The 9,692-nt window shown below is 39.0% G+C and overlaps 1 protein-coding gene across 1 annotated transcript in view; it reads left to right on the forward strand.

The window, feature by feature from the left end:
• Positions 1-4,317: 4,317 nt before the first annotated feature.
• The window catches only part of LOC110298429 (olfactory receptor 13A1-like), a 47,723-nt gene continuing 42,348 nt past the window's right edge, over positions 4,318-9,692 (forward strand). Inside the window, exons 1-2 of the mRNA XM_021167673.1 lie at positions 4,318-4,414; positions 8,636-8,690. The gene's annotated coding sequence lies outside the window, so the exon portion shown is untranslated. The remainder of the gene's footprint in view (positions 4,415-8,635; positions 8,691-9,692) is intronic.

Here is a 9,692-nt window from a genome sequence, read left to right on the forward strand (position 1 = left end):
GTACTGGTATAGCGACAGACAAGTAGACAACTGGAATAGAATTCAAGAACTACAAATAACCCACACAGCTATGGTCACTTAATCTTTGACAAGGGAGCTAAAACCATCCAGTGGAAAAAAGAGCATTTTCAACAAATGGTGCTGGCACAACTGGCGGTTATCATGTAGAAAAATGTAAATTGATCCATTACTATCTCCTCGTACTATGGTCAAATCTAAGTGGATTAAGGAACTCCACATAAAGCAAGAGACACTGAAACTTATAGAGGAGGAAGTAGGGAAAACCCTCGAAGATATGGGTACAGGGGAAAAATCCTGAATAGAACGGCAATGGCTTGTCCTGTAAGATGGAGAATTGACAAATGGGACCTCATAAAATTGCAAAGCTTCTGCAAGGCAAAAGACACCATCAATAAGACAAAAAGACCACCAAAAGATTGGGAAAGGATCTTTACCAATCCTAAATCAGATAGGGAACTAATATACAATATGTATAAAGAATTCAAGAAGGTGGACTCCAGAAAATTAAAAAACCCCGTTCAAAAATGGGGCTCAGAGCTAAACAAAAAATTCTCACTTGAGGAATAACAAATGGCTGAGAAGCACCTGAAAAAATTTTCAAAGTCCTTAATCATCAGGGAAATTCAAATCAAAACAAACCTGAGATTCCACCTCACACCAGTCAGAATGGCTAAGATAAAAACTTCAGGTGACAGCAGATGCTGGTGAGGATGTGGCTAAAGAGGAACACTCCTCCATTGTTGGTGGGATTGCAAGCTTTTACAACCACTCTGGAATTCAGTCTGGCAGTTACTCAGAACATACCTCTCCTGGGCATATATCCAGAAGATGTTCCACCGGTACGATGGACACATGCTCCACTATATTCATAGCAGCATTATTTATAATACCCAGAAGCTGGAAAGAAGCCAGATGCCCCTCAACAGAGGAATGGATACAGAAAATGTGGTATATTTACACAATAGTGTACTGCTCAGCTATTAAAAAGAATGAATTCATGAAATTCCTAGGCAAATGGATGGTCCTGGAGGGCATCATCCTGAGTGAGGTAACCAAATCACAAAATAACTCAAATGATATGTACTCAATGATTAGAGGATATTAGCCCAGAAATTTAGAATACCCAAGATATAAGATACAATTTGGTAAACCCATGAAACTCAAGAAGAACAAAGACCAAAGTGTGGACACTTTGCCCGTTCTTAGAATTGGTAACAAAACACCCATGGAAGGAGTTACAGAAACAATGTTTGGAGCTGAGACAAAAGGATGGACCAAACTGCAATATCCAGGGATCCATCCCATAATCAGCTTCCAAACGCTGACACCATTGCATACACTAGGAAGATTTTACTGAAAGGACCCTGATATGGCTGTCTCTTGTGAGACTATGCAGGGGCCTAGCAAACACAGAAGTGGATGCTCGCAATCAGCTATTGGATGGATCACCGGGCCCCCAATGGAGGAGCTAGGGAAAGTTCCAAAGGAGCTAAAGGGATCCACAATCCCCCCCGCCCCCAAGCTCGTGTCTCTAGCTCCATATAAATCAGAAGATGGCCTATTCAGCCACCAGTGGAAAGAGAGGCCCATTGGTTGTGTAAACTCTATAGACCTCAGTACAGGGGAATGCCAGGACCAAGAAGTGGGAGTGGGTGGGTGGTGGAGTGGGTGCGTGAGCGAGTGGTTGGAGGAGCATGTGGGGGCTGTTGGGATAGCACTTGAAATATAAATGAAATAAATACCCAATAAAAAAAGAAAAAAATGGAAAAGGGAAAGGAAAGGAAAGGAAAGGAAAGGAAAGGAAAGGAAAGGAAAGGAAAGGAAAGGAAAGGAAAGGAAAGGAAAGGAAAGGAAAGGANAGGAAAGGAAAGGAAAGGAAAGGAAAGGAAAGGAAAGGAAAGGAAAGGAAAGGAAAGGAAAGGAAAGGAAAGGAAAGGAAAGAAAAGAAAAGGAAAGGAAAGAAAAGAAAAGAAAAGAAAAGAAAAGAAAAGAAAAGAAAAGAAAAGAAAAGAAAAGAAAAGAAAAGAAAAGAAAGGAAAGGAAAAATAGAAAGAAAAGAAAAGTCGGTGAAGTGTTTTTTAAGATTATCATCTGACCCAAATGTTATCAGAAAGGTTTCACCCAGACACTGATGGAAACAGATGCAGAAATACACAGACAAATTTTATGTGGAACTCAGGGATTTCTGTGAAAGAGATGGAGAAAGGATTGTATGATCCAGAGAGGTCAAAGACACCAGAAGAAAACCCACAGAATCATACAACGGGGGCTCTCAGTGGCTCACAGAGGCTGAACTAGCATCCAGGGAGCCTTCCTGGGACTAACCTAGGCCAGCTATATGTATGTTACAATTATGTTGCCTAGTCTTCTTGTGGTACTCCTAACATTGGGAGCAGGAGATGCCTCTGAGTCTGTTGCTTGATTTGGTGACCTTTTCCTGCTACAGGATTGTGTCTTATAGCCTTAATAAGAGAGGAGAGGTATAGTCTTACTACAATTTGATATGTCTTGGCTGGCTGATATCCATGGTAGGCCTGCTCTTTTCTGAAAAGTAACTAAGAGAGAGTGAATGGGAGATGCAAGATGAGGTAGAGGAGCTGGTAAAAGAGTAGGGGAGGAACTGCAGTCAAGATGTAAAAAAACACAAATAAGATATAAGTAGACAGAAAAAAAAAATTTAAAATACCATAGAAGAGTACTAAGAAACTGGGAGAGGGTACCCCTCTTCTAACAGAATTAATGTTAAATTTCCCTGGAGTGTTAACAGAGATCAGTTCCCCTAGACTGGCCTCACTTTTTCACCAATTGTTCAAGTCTAGAGCTCAGCCTCACCTATGAGGGTAATGCAGTTCCTGATCTTGAGAATGCATGATGAACTGTTGCAACAGTGGCACAAAACTTTTGGGAGTAACCAACTACTATATTATTGGATGTAAGGCCTATTCTATGAAATAAAACCCATTCATGACACTGTTCATGTGCTCAAGAACCTTCAACTAAATAGGCCATGGACCAAGGAGAGCACAGTTCTGCTGAATGTAAGTAGCAACAAAGTGACTCCTAAGGACATTTTGCTATTTTGCCACATTGTTTCATTTAGGCGTCATCAAAGAAGCTTTCTCCTGCAGTACGTGGGAACAAACAGAAACCTGCAACTGAACAATGTGCAAATAGTGAGACACCTTGGAATTCTCACAGGTAATTTTTCCTCACTAATAGAGAATCAACAAGAATATAAACCCCACTTACTGGTAGACCCCATGACCAGCAGTAAATTGTGGAAAACATCAACTCAATAGTATTTTAGTAGATTTTATCTCTCATCTATCTTTGGTTGACTCTTCTCTGAGTGGCCTTTTGCTTGCATGTTATGGCTTCTGGATTTTTATGGATATGGATTGGTTTTTCTAAAGACAGAGAGGAAGAAATGTCATGGAGTTGTATGGATAAGGAGGATCTAGGAGAAGTTTGGAAATGGGAAACAGCAATTAGAATACATTGTTAAAAAGTATTGTTCAATTAAAAGTTTTACTTAAATTGAGTAATGTGGATTTTTTTAATAAAGGATTGCTGACACATAAAATATTAATTAACATTATTTTTAAAAACTTGTTGAGATTATACTTTAATTTGAAATTTATACTGTCCCCTTCCCCATGGGAACCCTTCCAATGTCCCTGCCTGATTCTTCTCCAAATCCATGACTTCTTTTTACTTATTAATTAATTGTCATTGAAGGCATATGAGTGTATGTATATTCAAGTATATTCCTAAATATAACCTGTTATGTCTGTAAAATATTATCCGAATATATAGTCTAAGATCCAAATGAATGTTTTAATACAGACAAGATTAAGTGAAAAGAGAGGAAGGAGAGATATGTAGATACATCATACTTTAAAAAACACATACCATATGTTTAAAATAGAGATGAAGTACTCTCAGGAGAATACAGAGGAGTCAATTTGTACTATGGTGATACCTTCCATACAGGGTATGAAAACATCAAAGACATTCTGAGACATGTGTGAGAGGGTTGGCAGAGGGAGGTACAAAGTGGCATCTGCTCCTGCCCACTGTATGAAACTCCCCTGACTACCCCCCACCACACCAGTCTACAGGGAGCTTGAGTCATGTAGCCATGAGTCCCCTTTAATTGATCCTAAGAGCTTTCTCCTTGAGTTTTTATCCCAGGAGGCACCAAGAAAAGCAACTGGCCCTGGTCTCAGAAATGACAGGTACTTCTAAGGGCCAATGATCTGTCCTCAAGCGAAGACAGAGCTTCAGAGGGTTACTAAAGACTTGCTGCTTGCAGGAAAGGAGAGTTTGTGCTCAGTACAGTGTGCACTTTGTGGAAGCCATCTGTCATCTAAAGTCACTGTGACAGGGAAAGGTGAGGGAAAGAAAATTTTCATTTATGTGACTCTTCTAGCTAACAATGAAGCTACAAAGCAGAAGTCTCATTATAAAAGTAATATTTTCCCCCATTGAATGGATGTAAGCATGAAGGGACATCAACTCATGATTTCAATGAGTCTTAATTCCTGGGTCAAAGAGCAGAAAATAATAGAAATATTTGGTTTTCTACTCCACTGTATAAACAACAAAATATCTAGCTTCTAGTCATGATCAGGTTTTCATGTCTGATATTTTTGCCTTATGTTCATAAACTGCCTTACTCATTCCCCACCCACAGTGCTCACACTAATTTTGAAATGAAACCAGTGTATTTAGAAGTGCCTAAGTTATATACAGATGACTAGATAGGGTCTTAATATTGTCCTGTCTTGCCTTAGCATCCAGAGCAGATGATGAGAATGTGCCAGAGAAGAGAATCCTTTACTCCATTGTTCAGAGTCTCTGTTGAGTTTCAGAAAATGACCTTCACTGTCCATGAAGTTAAAACACCAGCCACGTCCTAATGGTGTTCATCCTACCCTGTCTGCTGTTGATCAGGGATAGCATGACTGGGAGTCACCTAAAGAAACAATTACAGATGTCTATATTAATATCAAGAAAATGGCAAGACAAAGAGGGGGGGGCAGTAATAACAGGGCTGGCGGTGTAGATGCTTTCTTTATTCTTTTTTTGTTGCCAGACTGTGGCATCTGCAGACACTCCAGTTCCTGACTGTGGAGAGGAGCCTCAGCTGCTCTGCTCCTGGCTGAGGCTCAGATTCTGTAGATTTTCAGGTCAGCCTTGGTGAGATCTGGCTTACAGGTAACCATGAGAGGCTGTTGTGAATTTGTTCCCACAACCCCCCACCTGGATACTAGGTTCTTACACGTCTTCTAAGGAAGAAATGGGTACATGAGCAATCAAAACTAAGTGAACAAAGAGCTGAATGGGACTATGGATAAAGGGCTTAAGTACATGCAGTTTATCAGACTGTTTCACAGTATGCATGGGTGAGCAGATATAAAGCTTTTAATTTTTTCCTCTACATAGCAGGATCACATTTTAGTAAGACGATATCACGTGTCTCGGCTAGACACTTAGGAATGAGAGGTATCAAAATAATGCTTGCTAAACACAGTATGTATGAAGAAAATAAGGATTGATTTGTGGTTTTCTATAAGTGCTATTCTACTCTCTGTCATGCATTCAATTTAACCCAGAAAAAGACTGCCTTAGTCTGTTGGATATAACAGTTTATGACATGCCTCTGGTGACCAATGCAGGCAAAATGGCAGTTACTGGCCACCAAAGTGAGTTTTTTTTCTACCACTTTTATCTGTAGTTTATCTTCTGTGATAGTACAGATACTGGGGCTACTCCATGACACTGTGCAGCAGCTGCCTGGTTTGATCCTGACTAGAAGCAGCAGCTGGAATGACTAGGTAAGTACCCAGGGTGATATTAGTACTTTTCCCAAGAGACCAACACATATTCTGTAGGAAGCTGAGATTCTAGGAATGTTGTATATAATAATCCAGCCTTGTCCTTAAACAGACTAACAGTCATGATCTCTTCTAATTTCCTTCCCACTGTTTGTTCTTCTAGAGCAACACCCCTCTCCAGTTTGCTAGTCCATCTCAAAGTGGACTTGGGAATACTCCAATCTAGCACCCGTCTGATTTCACTAGTTATTCCTGTTCTAGGAGTTTCAGGGTTCACAAACCAAAGCTCTGCATGATATCTCAGTCTCTTCCATGGGTCCTTATTCATCAAGACACTGCAGGAACTTATAGGTTCTCACTACAGTGTCAAAGCCTTGTCCCTGAGCAAGCTCTTAATCCCTTTACTGAAAGATCCTGTTTATCACACTTCAGACATTCATTGTAATTGTTCTATCCTTTTTCTCTAAGTGCAGTAGACTGAGGTAAATTATTTTAATTATCATTGTGGTTGATATAGATTTGATCAGAAATGTTGGCACACCTGCTGTGGATTTATTGATATTTTCTTGGGTTCATTCAGACCTGTTTGGTGTTGGGCACATACTCACATTCCATCTCTCACTGTGGTAGAGTGAGTGCATACGTGTAGGTGTAGCCATGAATATATAGAGTGGCAAAAGCATTGCATGATGGTGTTCACCAGAGAGTGTCCATGTGAGCTCTCCAGTAATGATGCAATTTCATAGATGTCACACTCTCCCTTTCTCATTGCCGTTGACCCCTTCAGTGTAGGAGATGTGGCTTCCATTACCCATAATACAGCTTCCATTGGCTCTTACACTAAACAGCTCTGAAAATGAATGTGAAACATTTTTTACTAAAGGAAGCTTAGCAAGTGATGTTATCTTTCTTTATAATTTTCAAGGTACAATTAAAGAAGAAGTTCCCATAATTTTACCCATCTAATGTCCTTTACACAATGCTACCTTCTGATAGGACAGTTCTATGAAGATGCAGGACATTTTCAGGATCCCAGAATTCCTCTTCACATTCTTGCTCATGTCACAGTAACCTGTAGGTGACACAGACATATATATTGTGTTATAGATCAGGTTTTGTAACCATTTCCCTTGACATGAAAGCATATAACTTCATTGTGAAGAGTTATTTTTCACATTTTAATCTGTTTATACTTTCTATTCTGTGATAAATCTTTGTGAAATAGTATATGAATAAATATGCCATGAATGCTGTCAATCATTATTACTATTTGGAAAAACAAGATATTACTGTGTTGATATTTCAAAACGTTAACACATATTCTAAGCAAATGTTGATGATATGGTTACTTTTTCATCTCTGACTTTTCTAGTTTTGAGCTTCTCTCTTCAAGTTATTTGTAAATATGTAAAAGATGACTGTGGGGTGTCTTCACTCCACTATGCAGAGCCCTGGAACTTATTCTTCATTCTAAATGTACTTGGTTCTCATTGTCCTATGTCCTTTAGCATTTCTTCATCTTTGCCAATTAGCAAGTCTATTGATCATTATCCAACTAAGATGGAGTTTTCTAATTTCCACATGTGAGAGATAAATGCGGTATCTCTTTCTGTGCCTGGCTTGTATTTCTTCACACATTATTTTCCATCCCCATCCATTTTCCATTTCATGTAGGGTATCATGTTATTCTGGATGAATAACATTCCATTGTGCATGAATACTACCTTTTCCTCATGCCCGCATACCTTGAAAAATTTGTAGACCTAGGGTTGGTCTTGCAACACTCTCCTAGTCTTGTTAACAGTTCCACGTATGTGTTGCATCTAGAGAAGTGGGTCTCAAATTCAATGAGAAAGTGTTTGCTTATCCCATAACATCCATGTCACTGAACAACAGGTTGCCATGCCTTGCCAAGCCTGTGGTTGTTGCTATAGCTCATAGGGTTCAGAACTGGGTGAGATTGGTGATTTTTTTCTCCCCCAAAAATCTGCACAACATCTTTCAGAACAGTGAAATCAAGCAAATAGTGGTGAAGCTTGCATGTCTGTACCTATTTGATTTCTCCATATTGATTGTCTAAGTAAGATCCTCTGGCAATAGGAAATTACCATCATATTTTGTATATAACTAAAAGGAACAGTAAGAGCTTGTAATGTCTGAGAGTCAACAGTATCCAGAAATTAACATCTTTTCAAGTGTTAATCTATTAATGATACAGGAGGTTTATTTAGTAGCATGTGGTGTCCAGCCGAGCTAGTGCACCTCATTACAGAGTAATCCCATTTGAATATGTTTATATCTGTATATGAGTATATTTAAAAAGGTTCTATTGCAGCAGATATCCATAGAGATTTTTCAGAAGGTCTCAGTGTTACATGACCTTCTGCATAATATCTCTTCTACCCTCTGTCTAATCCTCCACATTATTTCATTTGTCTTATTTAATAATGTCCTTCCCATCTCTGAAACATTATATGTCATCTCCCCTTCTATCTCCACATGTTGTCTTACTAGATGCTTCCTCTGTGAGTATTCCAAAAGAAGCACACATATTTAGACCTTAAAAGGTAATATCTACAAGTGAGAGAAAGCAGGGAATGTTTCTCTTTCTGGGTCAGGGCCACTTCAGCATAATTGCTTCCAACTCCACTCATTTTCCTAAATCTTCATAATTGTATTTCTCTTAACAGCTGAGTGATGTTCCATTTTTTAGATACCACATTTCCACTCCCTGTTCATCACAGGATGAACATTTATGTCATTTAAATTTCCAGGCTACTATGAATAGAGCAGTGATGAGCATGTAAGAACAAGTGTTGCTTCATTAAGGTATGTAGTCCTTTGGGTTTATGCTTAAAAGTGATATACCTGAAGTATGTACTATATCAGTTTCCATCTTTAATGATCCACCATACTGATTTCCATAGTAGCTGTACCAGTTTACACTCCCACTAGTACTGAATAAGTATTCTCCTTTCCCTACATATTTGCTAGGATTGACTATCTTTTTTCCCCTTGTTCATTCTGACTGGAGTAACATTTATTCTCAAAAAATAAAAAAAGTTTTAAATTGCATTTCTCTGACCACTTATCATGTTGAACCTTGTTTTATTACTTTTACATTATTATAGTCCAGCCATTGCCCACCTCCCAATCTGCTCTCCCACAGTTCTTCAGCTCATTCTTCCTCCCCCTGTCTCCAAGAGGATGTCCCCACCCTGCTAGGCCTCTCCACTCCTTAAGGCCTCAAATGTCTCAAGGGTTAGGTGTGACTTCTCCCACTGATGACAGACCAGGCACTCTTATGCTGTCTATGTGTCTATCAGTCAACCTCAAGGGATCCGACTTCAGTCCAGTGGTTGGGTATAAGTATCTGTGTCTTTCTCAGTCACCTGCTTGTTGGACCTCTCAGAGGACAGCCATGTTAGTATTTGTGTTACATCTTTTGAAAATTCTCTGTTTAGTTCCATTCCCAAGGTCAGTTGGGTTGTTTATTTTCCCATTAAAAGCTTTTAATTATTTATATATTCTACATATTAATACTCTGTCAGATGTCTAAATGGTAAAGATTTTGCCATTCTGTAGCATAGCTCTTAACTCAAATGATGGTACTCTTTGCTGTACAGAAGCATTGCCGTTACAAGTGAGCCTGTTTTTCAATTATTAATCTCAATGCCTATAGAACCATGGTTCGTTTCAGAGATACCTTTCCAGTGACAATCAGTTTTATCCTTTTTCATTTTCAGATTGTTGGGTCTTAGGTTGAGGTCTTGATTCACTTGAAGTCTAGTTTTATAGGATTAATGATAAGTATTTAGGGTAATTCTTTTG

The sequence above is a fragment of the Mus caroli genome, chromosome 7 (assembly GCF_900094665.2).
Source record: "Mus caroli chromosome 7, CAROLI_EIJ_v1.1, whole genome shotgun sequence".
NCBI classification, from domain to species: domain Eukaryota; kingdom Metazoa; phylum Chordata; class Mammalia; order Rodentia; family Muridae; genus Mus; species Mus caroli.